Here is a 14159-nt window from a genome sequence, read left to right on the forward strand (position 1 = left end):
CTGATGTTCAAGCTGGTTTTAGAATAGGCAGAGGAACCAGAGATCAAATTGCCAACATCTGCTGGATCATGGAAAAAGCAAGAGAGTTCCAGAAAAACATCTATTTCTGATTTATTGACTATGCCAAAGCCTTTGACAGTGTGGATCACAATAAACTGTGGAAAATTCTGAAAGAGATGGGCATGCCAGACCACCTGACCTGCCTCTTGAGAAACCTATATGCAGGTCAGGAAGCAACAGTTAGAAGTGGACATGGGACAACAGAATGGTTCCAAATAGGAAAAGGGGTGTGTCAAGGCAGTATACTGTCACCCTGCTTATTTAACTTATATGCAGAGTACATCATGAGACATGCTGGGCTGGAAGAAACACAAGCTGGAATCAAGATTGCTGGGAGAAATATCAATAACCTCAGATATGCAGATGACACCACCCTTATGGAAGAAAGTGAAGAGGAGCTAAAAAGCCTCTTGATGAAAGTGAAAGAGGAGAGTGAAAAAGTTGGCTTAAAGCTCAACATTCAGAAAACGAAGATCATGGCATCTGGTCCCATCACTTCATGGGAAATAGATGGGGCAACAGTGGAAACAGTGTCAGACTTTATTTTGGGGGGCTCCAAAATCACTGAAGATGGTGACTGCAGCCATGAAATTAAAAGACGCTTACTCCTTGCAAGAAAACTTATGACCAACCTAGATAGTGTATTCAAAAGCAGAGACATTACTTTGCTGACTAAGGTCTATCTAGTCAAGGCTACGGTTTTCCTTGTTGTCATGTATGGATGTGAGAGTTGGACTGTGAAGAAGGCTGAGCACTGAAGAATTGATGCTTTTGAACTGTGGTGTTGGAGAAGACTCTTGAGAGTCCCTTGGACTGCAAGGAGATCCAATTAGTCCATTCTGAAGGAGATCAGTACTGGGTGTTCTTTGGAAGGAATGATGCTAAAGCTGAAACTCCAGTACTTTGGCCACCTCATGTGAAGAGTTGACTCATTGGAAAAGACTGATGCTGGGAGGGATCGGGGGCAGAGGAGAAGGGGACAAGAGAGGATGAGATGGCTGGATGGCATCACCGACTCGATGGATGTGAGTTTGAGTGAACTCCAGGTGTTGGTGATGGACAGGGAGGCCTGGTGTGCTGCGATTCATGGGGTCGCAAAGAGTCGGACACGACTTAGCGACTGAACTGAACTGAACTATTTTTGCTTTTATTTGCAATATTCTGGGAGGTGGGTCATAGAGGATCCTGCTGTGATTTATGTCGCTGAGTGTTTTGCCTATGTTCTCCTCTAGAAGTTTTATAGTTTCTGGTCTTACGTTTAGATCTTTAATCCATTTTTGTTTATTTTTGTGTATGGTGTTAGAAAGTGTTTTAGTTTCGTTCTTTTACAAGTGGTTGACCAGTTTTCCAAGCACCACTTGTTAAAGAGATTGTCTTTTCTCCATTGCATATGCTTGCCTCCTTTGTTAAAGATAAGGTGTCCATAGATGCATGCGTTTATCTCTGGGCTCTCTATTTTGTTCCATTGATCTATATTTCTGTCTTTGTGCCTGTATCATACTGTCTTGATGACTGTGGCTTTGTAGTAGAGCCTGAAGTCAGGCAAGTTGATTCCTCCAGTTCCATTCTTTCTCAAGATTGCTTTGGCTATTCAAGGTTTTTTGTATTTCCACACAAATTGCAAAATTATTTGTTCTAGCTCTATGAAAATACCATTGGTAGCTTGATAGGGATTGCATTGAATCCAGAGATTGCTTTGGGTAGTATACTCATTTTTACTATATTGATTCTTCCAAACCATGAACATGGTATCTTTCTCCATCTATTATTGTCCTTTTTGATTTCTTTCACCAGTGCTTTATAGTTTTCTATATATAGGTCTTTTGTTTCTTTAGGTAGATGTATTCCTAAGTATTTTATTCCTTTGTTGCAATGGTGAATGGAATTGTTTCCTTAATTTCTCTATTTTCTCATTATTAGTGTATAAGAATGCAAAGGATTTCTGTGTGTTGATTTTATATCCTGCAGCTTTACTATATTCATTGATTAGCTCTAATAATTTTCTGGTGGTGCCATTAGGGTTTTCTGTGTAGATGATCATGCCATTTGCAAACAGTGATAGTTTTACTTCTTCTTTTCCAATTTGGATTCCTTTTATTTCTTTTTTTGCTCTGATTGCTGTGGCCAAAACTTCCGAAACTATGTTGAATAGTAGTGGTGAGAGTGGGCACCCTTGTCTTTTTCCTGAACTTAGGAGAAATGCTTTCAATTTTTCCCCATTGAGCATAATGTTTGCTGTGGGTTTGTCACATATAGCTTTTATTATGTTGAGGTATGTTCCTTCTATTCCTGCTTTCTGGAGGGTTTTTATCATAAGTGGATGTTGAATTTTGTCAAAGGCTTTCTCTGCATCTATTGAGATAATCATATGGCTGTTATTTTTCAATTTGTTAATGTGGTATATTATATTGATTGACTTGCAGATATTGAAGAATCCTTGCATCCCATTTAACATTACCTTTAGAAGTTTTTCTGGCATGTATAATGTGATAAGTAGAAAACCAGTAAAACACATCTGTGCAGGAGAAAATCATTGTGACACGTTGGAAGCTCCAGGCTTTTTAATGTCTATATGTTCTAAAAAGGAACATGGTAGAACAATAAAACTAGAACAATGGTTTCTGTTTTTGTATTAAAAATTATGAGAATAAATGATCAATGTCAGCCTGTGAATAATGCTGGTTCTGCCCTTATTTGGGCAAAGAAAAATGTATTAAAAAATAGTCCTGGGCCACACAGTCATATATAGTCTTTTTTTTTTTTTTTTTGGCATTTTAAGATTTAAATTTATATTGTTCAAACTGACTTGGAATCAGTGGGTGAGCATTTTGTCATTGCCAAAAACATTCAAAAGATGCAACTCTAAATCATTTGTTTACATATATGGTTAGAAGTGGGTCACTATGGGTAAATATGCAAACATCAGTGATTCATACAGTCTTTGTTTTATTTATTATTGAAGTATAGTTGATTTACAATGTGCCAGTCTCTGCTGTACAGCAACCTGACTTAGGTGTTCAGATATACACATTCTTTTTCAGTATTCTTTTCCATTATGATTTATCACAGAATTTTGAACAGTTCCCTGTGCTATACATTAGGACCTTGTTTATCCATTCTAAGTGTAATACTTTGCATCTAGCACACCCCTTGGACTGCAAGGAGGTCCAACCAGTCTGTTCTGAAGGAGATCAACCCTGGGATTTCTTTGGAAGGAATGATGCTAAAGCTGAAGCTCCAGTACTTTGGCCACCTCATGCAAAGAGTTGACTCATTGGAAAAGACTCTGATGCTGGGAGAGATTGGGGGCAGGAAGGAGAAGGGGACAACCCAGGATGAGATGGCTGGATGGTATCACGGACGCGATGGATGTGAGTCTGAGTGAACTCTGGGAGGTGGTGATGGACAGGGAGGCCTGGCGTGCTGCGATTCATGGGGTCACAAAGAGTCGGACACGACTGAGTGACTGAACTAAACTGAACTGAACTGGGATAAAGCCCACTTGGTCATGATGTATGGTCTTTGTGATGTGCTGTTGGATTCTGATTGCTAGAATTTTGTTAGGGATTTTTGTATCTATGCTCATCAGTGATACTGGCCTGTAGTTTTATTTTGTGTGTGTGTGTGTGTGGCATCTTTGTCAGGTTTTGGTATTAGAGTGATGGTGGCCTCATAGAATGAATTGGGAAGATTACCTTCCTCTGCAATTTTCTGGAAGAGTTTGAATAGGATAGGTGTTATGTGCTTCTCTAAATTTTTGGTAGAATTCAGCTGTGAAGCTGTCTGGACCTGGGTTTTTGTTTGCTGGAAGAAGATTTCTGATTACAGTTTCAATTTCTGTGCCTGTAATGGGTCTGTTAAGATTTTCTATTTCTTCCTGGTTCAGTTTCGGAAAGTTGTACTTTTCTAAGAATTTGTCCATTTCTTCCAAGTTGTCCATTTTATTGGCATATAATTGCTGATAGTAGTCTCTTACGATCCTTTGTATTTCTGTGTTGTCTGTTGTGATCTCTCCATTTTCATTTCTAATTATATTGATTTGATTTTTCTCCCTTTGTTTCTTGATGAGTCTGGCTAATTGTTTGTCAATTTTATTTATCCTTTCAAAGAACCAGCTTTTGGCTTTGTTGAATTTTGCTATGGTCTCTTTTGTTTCTTTTGCATTTATTTCTGCCCTAATTTTAAAGATTTATTTCCTTCTACTAACCCTGGGGTTCTTCATTTCTTCCTTTTCTAGTTGCTTTAGGTGTAGAGTTAGGTTATTTATTTGACTTTTTTCTTGTTTCTTGAGGTATGCCTGTATTGCTATGAACCTACCCCTTAGCACTGCTTTTACAGTGTCCCACAGGTTTTGGGTTGTTGTGTTTTCATTTTCCTTCATTTCTATGCATACTTTGATTTCTTTTTTGATTTCTTCTGTGATTTGTTGGTTTTTCAGCAGCATGTTGTTCAGCCTCCATATGTTGGAATTTTTAATAGTTTTTCTCCTGTAATTGAGATCTAATCTTACTGTATTGTGGTCAGAAAAGATGCTTGGAATGATTTCCATTTTTTTTTAATTTAGCAAGGCTAGATTTATGGCCCAGGATGTGGTCTATCCTGGAGAAGTTTCCGTGTGTGCTTGAGAAAAAGGTAAATTTCATTTTGGGGGGGTGAAATGTCCTATAGATATCAATTAGGTCTAACTGGTCTATTGTATCGTTTAAAGTTTGTGTTTCCTTGTTAATTTTCTATTTAGTTGATCTATCCATAGGTGTGAGTGGGGTATTAAAGTCTCCCACTATTATTGTGTTATTGTTAACTTCCACTTTCATACTTGTTAGCATTTGCCTTACATATTGTGGTGCTCCTGTGTTGGGTGCATATATATTGAAAATTGTTATATCTTCTTCTTGGATTGATCCTTTGATCATTATGTAGTGGCCTTCTTTGTGTCTTTTCACAGCCTTTGTTTTAAAGTCTATTTTATCAGATATGAGTATTGCTACTCCTGCTTTCTTTCAGTCTCTATTTGCATGGAATATCTTTTTCCAGCCCTTAACTTTCAGTCTGTATGTGTCCCTTGTTTTGAGGTGGGTCTCTTGTAGACAATATATATAGGAGTCTTGCTTTTGTATCCATTCAGCCAATCTTTGTCTTTTGGTTGGGGCGTTCAACCCATTTACGTTTAAGGTAATTATTGGTAAGTATGATCCCATTGCTATTTACTTTATTGTTTTGGGTTTGAGTTTATACACCCTTTCTGTGTTTCCTGTCTAGAGAAGATCCTTTAGCATTTGTTGGAGAGCTGGTTTGGTGGTGCTGAATTCTCTAGCTTTTGCTTGTCTGTAAAGCTTTTGATTTCTCCTTCATATTTGAATGAGATCCTTGCTGGGTACAGTAATCTGGGCTGTAGGTAATTTTCTTTCATCACTTTAAGTATGTCCTGCCATTCCCTCCTGGCCTGAAGAGTTTCTATTGAAAGATCAGCTGTTATCCTTATGGGAATCCCCTTGTGTGTTATTTGTTGTTTTTCCCTTGCTGCTTTTAATATTTGTTCTTTGTGTTTGATCTTTATTAATTTGATTAATATGTGTCTTGGGGTGTTTTGCCTTGGGTTTATCCTGTTTGGGACTCTCTGGCTTTCTTGGACTTGGGTAATTATTTCCTTCCCCATTTTAAGGAAGTTTCAACTATTATCTCCTCAAGTATTTTCTCTTGGCCTTTCTTTTTGTCTTCTTATTCTGGGACTCCTATGATTCGAATGTTGGGGTGTTTAACATTGTCCCAGAGGTCTCTGAGATTGTTCTCATTTCTTTTAATTCGCTTTTCTTTTTTCCTCTGTGTTTCATTTATTTCTACCATTCTATCTTCTACCTCACTTATCCTATCTTCTGCTTCCGTTATTCTACTGTTGGTTCCCACCAGAGTGTTTTTGATATAATTTATTGCATTATTCATTATATATTGACTCTTTTTTATTTCTTCTAGGTCCTTGTTAAACCTTTCTTGCATCTTCTCAATCCTTGTCTCCAGGCTATTTATCTGTAACTCCATTTTGTTTTCAAGATTTTGGATCATTTTTACTATCATTATTCAGAATTTTTTATCAGGTAGATTCCCTATCTCTTCCTCTTTTGTTTGGTTTGGTGGGCATTTATCCTGTTCCTTTATTTGCTGGGTATTCCTCTGCCTCTTCATCTTGTTTATATTGCTGTGTTTGGGGTGGCCTTTCTGTATTCTGGCAGTTTGTGGAGTTCTCCTTATTGTGGAGTTTCCTCACTGTGGGTGGGGTTGTACGGGCGGCTTGTCAAGGTTTCCTGGTTAGGGAAGCTTGTGTTGGTGTTCTGGTGGGTGGAGCTGGATTTCTTCTCTCTGGAGTGCAATGAAGTGTCCAGTAATGAGTTATGAGATGTCAGTGGGTTTGGAGTTTCTCTGGGCAGCCTGCATATTGAAGCTCAGGGCTATTGTTCCTGTGTTGCTGGAAAATTTGTGTGGTGTGTCTTGCTCTGGAACTTGTTGGCCCTTGGGTGGTGCTTGGTTTCAGTGTAGATATGGAGGCGTTTGATGAGCTTCTATCGATTAATGTTCCCTGGAGTGAGGAGTTCTCTGGTGTTCTCTGGATTTGGACTTAAGCCTCCTGCCTCTGGTTTTCAGTCTTATTTTTACAGGAGCCTCAAGATTTCTCCATCTATACAGCACCATTGATAAAACATCTAGGTTAAAGATGAAAAGTTTCCCCACAGTGAGGGACACCCAGAGAGGTTCACAGAGTTACATGGAGAAGAGAAAAGGGAGGAGGGAGATAGAGGTGACCAGGATAAGATGAGGGGGAATAAAAAGAGGAGACCAAGCTATCCAGTAATCACTTCCTTATGTGTGCTCCACACTCTGGACCACTCAGAGATGTTCATGGAGTTATACAGAGAAGAGGAGAGGGAGGAAGGAGACAGAGGTGGCCAGGAGGAGAAGAGGGGGAGTAAAAAGGGGGAGAGACAGATCCAGCCAGTAATCAGTTCCCTAAGTGTTCTCCACCGTCCAGAACACACAAAGAGATTCACAGAGTTGGGTAGAGAAGAGAAGGGGGAGGGAGTAGACAGAGGCGACCTGGTGGAGAAAAAGAAGAGTCCAAAGGGGGAGAGAGCAGTCAAGCCAGTAATCTCGCTCCCAAGTAAAAATGGGTTCTGAAGATTGGGTTCTTAAAGGTACAAAATTGATAACAAATACCAAAAAGCAAAGATTAAAAATCTAGAGTAGAGGTTGGATTTTCAAAAATACAATATTAAAGAAAAAAAACAAAGTCACAAAAATTATAAAATATATATATATATAGTTTTTTCCTTTAAAAAATAGGGTCTTTTGTTTTGCAAAGTAATAGTAGGTTTTAAAAATGAAAATTAAAAGAGTAATAGAGGACTTTAAAAAATTAAAAAAAAAATTAAAGAATGATAATAGTAAAAATATATCTAGGGCTTTCTCTGGTGTTGTTGTGGACAGTGTGGGGTCAGTTCATTTTCAGATAGTTCCTTGATCCAGCTTATACTTCTCAAGATCTATAGGCCCCTTCCTATGTAGTCGGTACTAACTACAGGGTTTCAACCTATTGTACCTGTCACTTCCAAGGCGGTTCCCTGTGTTTTAGCTTCTTCTGTTTGCTGGTCTCTTCAGTGTTTGATTTCTGCCCTGACACAAGGGGGCGGTGGTGAACACTTTTTTAGGCTCACTTGCTCAGTCGTGCTGTGGGGAGGAAAGTGAAAGTGAACTCGCTCAGTCGTGTCTGACTCTTTGTGACCCCATGGACTGTAGCCTATCAGGCTCCTCCATCCATGGGATTTTCCAGGCAAGAGTGCTGGAGTGGATTGCCATTTCCTTCTCCGTGGGGAGGGAGGGACGCTGCAAACAAATAACACTGGCGGGCGCTCGCAGTGTCTCGGCCACACTGGGTTTGCCCCTGCTCATGGCCTGTGTGCTTTCCCTGTCTACACTGCTTAGGCTCCAGGTTGCTCTGCCGGGAACTGTCTGAGGCTGGCCGTGGTTTGTATGCACCTCCCATGTCTAAGCCGCTCAGGTACAGGCACTCAGGTAGTCCTCAGAGGCACAGACTCAGTTGGGCCTGTGTTTTGTGCCCTTCCCAGGTCTGAGCAGCTCAGGTGACCAGGTGTTTGGTGAGCATGGTCGCTGTGACTGATCACCTCCCCCATCCCTGCTGCTCGGTTTTCTGGGTGTACAACCAGCGCACCTTCTCAGGTGGATGTCGACCATCCAGAATCCCAGGAAGTCTTGGTTAGCAACGAAGTCTGCTTGCAGTTTGGTAAATAATGCCTCTCTGGGGCCATGGTTGCCCCCTTCTGGCTCTGGCTGCCCTCGCCTGCCTGTCTCCGGAGGGGTATGAGCCAATCCACAGCCGGCTAGCTCTGCTCAGTCCTTTGTTATATGAGCAGGCCTGGCAGTGTCTTAGGTTAGGGCTTTTCACGGGGTAGTTCTCCCACAGTCTGGTTTGCTATCTCAAGTTAGTTCCCTCAGATTGCCCTTGGGGCATTCAGGCCTGGTCCTTACTCTAAGCAATGCAGCCCCCGCCTCCCTTTCCAGACCCCGCTTGCCAGTGGTGGATGCAAGCGTCTGCACTGCTTCTCCACTGGGAGTTACTGTTGGGCATGTAATCTGTGGGGTTTAATTATTTATTTATTTTTCCTCCTGGTTATGTTGCCCTCTGTGGTTCCAAGGCTCGCCGCAAACTCGCCAGTGAGAGTGTTTCCTGGTGTTTGGAAACTTCTCTCTTCTTTAAGACTCCCTTCCCAGGAAGGATCTCCATCCCTACCTCTTTTGTCTCTCTTTTTATCTTTTATAGTTTTTCCTCCCTCCTTTTGAAGACAATGGGCTGCTCTTCTGGGTGCCTGATGTCCTCTGCCAGCATTCAGAAGTTGTTTTGTGGAATTTACTCAGCGTTCAAATGTTCTTTGATGAATTTGTGGGGGAGAAAGTGGTCTCCCTGTCCTATTCCTCTGCCATCTTAGGACCGCCCCCCTGTTTTCTTTAGTTATCTGTGTTGCACTTAGTAATCTATCTTCTCATTTACACTCCTGTTCTAACGTTCAAGTTGCTCTCCTGAAGACCCTGCCCCAAACATGGTTAAGCGATGATGACAAACTAGGACCACCGCCTGTCTTGGGCAGGAGCTAAACTTCTCTCAGTGCCTCTTCTCACCCCAAGATGAGGCTGCTCATTAACTCAAATGGCAAATCCTGGAAAATCTGGATGGAGCATGTTGTCCCACTTTACCACGCCATTTGCTAGTTCTGTTCATCGGGTAGACCAGAAGGACTTGGCAGAGCAATGAGTAATGTGTTTTGTTCCCTGCCAGTCGACATCTGAGCATTATCAAGAATGTCCCTCACCCCCACCTCCATGTACAAACACCTGTACCCTCCCCCTGGGCAGTTTCTGAGACTTTGGGAAAATCCAGAGGAGTTCTTTGTAACACAAAGTGCCTTGAGCTGCACGGGCCTATGGGAAGGAACAGAGCCATGGTTCTGGGCTCAAGGAAAGTTCCACCATCCCTCCCCTGCCTCCTCCCTGCAGACACCCACAAGAATCCAAGCAGCCTTTGCAGGCTGGCACCTGCCTCAACCCAACTGGGGAGGGAGCCTCTGTCAGGGCCAAGGTCATAGGAATGTACTACTCAACAATCATGAAAGCAACTGGGTTTTGTGTTGATCCCTGTAAAATTGGGTTTTAAGCCTCCTTCATATTCCCCTTCCTGAGAGACAGAACTGTAATTCTGCCTGAAAGTTTTAATTAAATGAGTCCTGAATGATCAGTCTGATTTCCTGAGACATAATAGCGCCTATTGGATCAACAGTTTCATTGTTCGAAACACGAGGAATATAAATAGGAGCAGGGAACTGATAGCACGTTTAGTGTGGTTATTTACTCGATGACGAACATGGACTGTGTGGGAATGGAGCTTGTGAACAGCAGAATCTCAGCAAGGGAAGGGTGCACACTTGCCCATAGTATTCATCTGTATCCACAGGCTGGCAGGAGAAAATCAATGTGGCTTCTGGGGAGAGAAGGCATTTCACCATGAGATAAATAACTTGAAAGGATTAGGACATTTATAGTGAAAATTAACCCATATCTTAAAAAAAAATCTTCTCATTTTGAGATATTTTCAGAAATGCAGAGGAATAGCAGAAACAGTATGGGGTTCTTGTACGTTCTTCATTTAGTGTCTCCTAATTTAACATCTGGGCTTCCCTGGGGGCTCAGTCAGTGAAGAATCTGCCTGCAATGCAAGAGACCACCTGCCAATGCTGGAGACCTGGGTTCAATCTCCAGATGGGGAAGATCCATGAAGAAGGAAATGGCAACCCACTCCAGTATTCTTGCCTGGGAAATCCCATGGAAAGAGGAACCTGGCAGGTGACAGTCCATGGAGTCATATGACTTGGCAACTAATCCATCTCTAATGCGGGAGACCTGGGTTTGATCCCTGGCTTGGGAAGATCCCTTGGAGGAGGGCATAGCAACTCACTCCAGCATTCTTGCCTGGAGAATCCCCATGGATAGAGAAGCCTACAGTCCCTGGAGTTGCAAAGAGTTGGACAAAACTGAATGACTAAGCACATAGCAACTAAACCACGAATTTAACATCTTATCAAACCTAAGTGTAAGGACTTCCCTGGTGGTCCAGCGGCTGAAATTCAGCCCTGGGAATTTGATCCTTGGGAGCCTGGGTTTGATCCATGGCCAGGGGGCTAGATTCCACACGCTGCAACTAAGAGTTCAAATGCCACAACTAAAAAGAACCCAAGAGCTGCAACTAAGACCTGGTGCAGGAACAGGTCTTAGTTGTACAATGATCGCTACTAAGAAATTAACGTTCATAGGATATTGTTAACTACAGTGAAGACTGTGTTCCGATTTCACCAGTTTTTCCATGAATGTCATTTTTCTGTGCCATCTCCAGTCCAGGATGTCACCCTACATTTATTTATCATTTCTCCTTAGTTTCTTTCAATCTGTGAAAATTCTCCAGTCTTCCTTGTCTTCTGAGACCTCAATACTTTTGAAACATGCTGATCAAGTATTTTGCAAAATGTCCTTCAATTTGGGTCTGTCTGTAGTCTTCTTATGATTAGATCAAGCTTGTGCATTTGGGGATGAATACCACCGAGGCGATGGATCCTTCCTAGTGCAGCTTGTCAGGGGATCTGTAATGTCCATCTGACTTACTACTGGTAATACTCACCTTGACCCCTAGGCTTGGGGGATGTCGGTCAGGATTTTCCACACTGAACTTACTGTTTTCCCTTTGCAATTAATAAATATGTAGTTTTAGAGAGATTTTTTGAGATTGTGAAAATTTTCTTCTTAAAACTTGCTCACTCTTTTTGCCTCCATTGGTGGATCTTGATTGAATTCTTACTGTGTGGCTCCAATGGTGATTTTCCATTTTCCTCAGCCTTTCTACATTTACTAACTGAAAGTTCTCTAGAAGAAAGTTATTTTTTCTCCCTCATTTATTTATTTATTCAGTTATTTTCTCAGCAGTATGAGCTCAAAATATTTATTTTATTATTCAGGCTTTCATCCAGTTTTGTTGCTCAAATTGTTTCACGTTTGAAACCTCTGGGAGTTCATCAGCTCTTCCTTCCTCCATTGTATGCTGCCCTCCTTTTCATCTGAGCACATCCTTTTTTTCTGGCCCCTGGAGAAGGAAATGGCAATCCACTCCAGTATTCTGGCCTGGAGAATTCCTTGGACTGTATAGTCCATGGGGCTGCAAATAGTTGGACATGACTGAGCGACTTTCGCCTTTGCTTGCCTTCTGGCACTGTAGTCATGAAATCAACCACTTTTGCATAAGCCCTGATTTCTATTGTTGCAAAATAGAACCTAGGAGTCTTGATCTGGGCACTAGACGTACTCATTGCTACTGCAGTGTCATTGCTTCTAAGTCCTTCCCACAGACAGAACAGGAAGTACATATATCATACTAACCCATGCACTCACACATCTACATTTCTGCACATACTCACCTGCATATCATTTATAAAGACATAAGTTCGTGTAGATACTTCTGATCCAGCCCCACACCATGAAGTTCAGTCTAGCCACCCTCTCCTTATTTGTAACTCCTTTATCTGATTATGAGAAACCTGACCCTCATTATCAGTGATACATTTATTTGCTCAGTCCTAACACACACATAAAGTGGTTTAAAATTGCTCTCCTACACCCCAGAGAAAAACAAATCTATTAAATAAAGGACCTTGTCACGTACAGTTTTTTCTCTTTAGTTTTTGGGTATTAAGTTCAAACAGGTTTCCCAAAGATACATAGGTCACCTCTCTTCCTCCCCACTTTTAGTGAGGTAACATAATTCTCTTGTCACACAGTTAGATTCATTTCTCACAGTCTGCTTTCCCTCTTGAGTCTTTCCCCCACCCACTGCTTGTGTGTGTGTGTCTGTGCTCAGTTGTGTCCAACACTTTGTCACCCCATGAACTGTAGCCTTCCAGGCTCCTCTGAGTGCATGGAATTTTACAGGGAAGAATTCTGGGGTGGGTTGCCATTTCCTCCTCCAGGGGATCTTCTCAACCTGTGTCTGTAGCATGTGGGATCTGGTTCTGCAACCAGGAATTGAGCCCTGGCCCCCTGAATTGGCAGCACAGAGTCTTAGCCCCTGGACCACCAGGGAAGTCCTGCTTGTTGATTTTTAAAATATAATTTATAGACAGCAAGTTTATTCTGTGCTTTAAGAGTCATTGACAAATGAAAAGTCTTATTGACTGCCACGATTCCTTAGAGACCAATTCCATCCGTCACCTCCTAAATTCCTTCATAATTTCCATTTGTAGTTGAACCCTTACCATCATCACCCAACCCCCAGCACCCAACCCCCATCACCCAACACCCACTGATCCACTTTCCATTTTTGTAGCTGGACCTTAACCAGGATGTCATATAATAGAATCATACGATATACAGCCTTTGGAGATGGACTTCTCTCACAAAGTAAAAGGCACTTGAGGTTTGTCATGTTGTATAAATCAAAAGTTTGTTCTTATTTGTTCTTAGTATTCGATTGTATGGGTGCACAATCTATCCATTGACTCTTGGAAGTCACATGGGCTATTTCCAGCTTTGCAAAATGATGAATGAAGCTTCTATAGAAATTCATGGTCAGGTCTTTATGTGAACATACATCTCCTTTTGGGGGGATAAATAGGTAGAAATGGATCACTGAGTCATATAGTAGGTGTACATTTAAGGCTATTCAATATTTAAGAAAATGTTCAACGGTTTACCAGTTTACCATTTTGTATCCTCACCAGAAAACTAGCAATATATGGGAGTTTCAGTTCTTTTGCGATAAGATATTGTCAAAATTTTCTGTTTTAACAATTTGGGGTAGTGGGTAATGGTATTACATTGTGATATTATTTACATTTCCCTAATGACAGATGAGGGCTTCCCTTGTGGCTCAGCTGGTAAAGAATCTGCTTGCAATGTGGGATACCTGGGTTCAATCTCTGGGTTGGGAAAATCCCTTGGAGAAAGGAAAGGGTATCCACTTCAGTGTTCTGGCCTGTATAATTCCATGGACAGTCCATGGGATCACAAAGAGTCACACATGACTGAGCAACTTTCATTTTCAATGGCAGATGATGGTACCCATTTTTAAAGTGCTTGTGTGCCCTCACTGGTGACATACATGTTTGAATCACTAACTTATTTTTAAAAATTTGAGATGCTTGTTTGCTTAATTTTTGAGTTTTCAGAGTTCAGTCTTCTGGACACAGTCTTTTGTCAGAAATGTGATTTTCAAATATTTTCTCTCCATTTATGAGTTGTCTTAAATTTCTTAAGTATATCATTTTCAGAGCAAAAGTTTTTAAATTTGATTAGGTCCCATGTACTTTTTTCCTCTATGTACTAGGGTTTGGTATTATAATGAAAAATGCTGCCTGAACAAAGGTGGTGAAGATTGGCTCCTATATTTTCTTTTGGAAATTTAATAATTTAAATGTCTATTATCCACTTTGAGGTGTCATTTTTAATTTTTTTTTTTTTTGTATAAAGTATGAAGTGTATTTCAACACTTTTTTTTTCAT

This window comes from Budorcas taxicolor, chromosome 1, assembly GCF_023091745.1.
Source record: "Budorcas taxicolor isolate Tak-1 chromosome 1, Takin1.1, whole genome shotgun sequence".
Lineage (NCBI taxonomy): Eukaryota > Metazoa > Chordata > Mammalia > Artiodactyla > Bovidae > Budorcas > Budorcas taxicolor.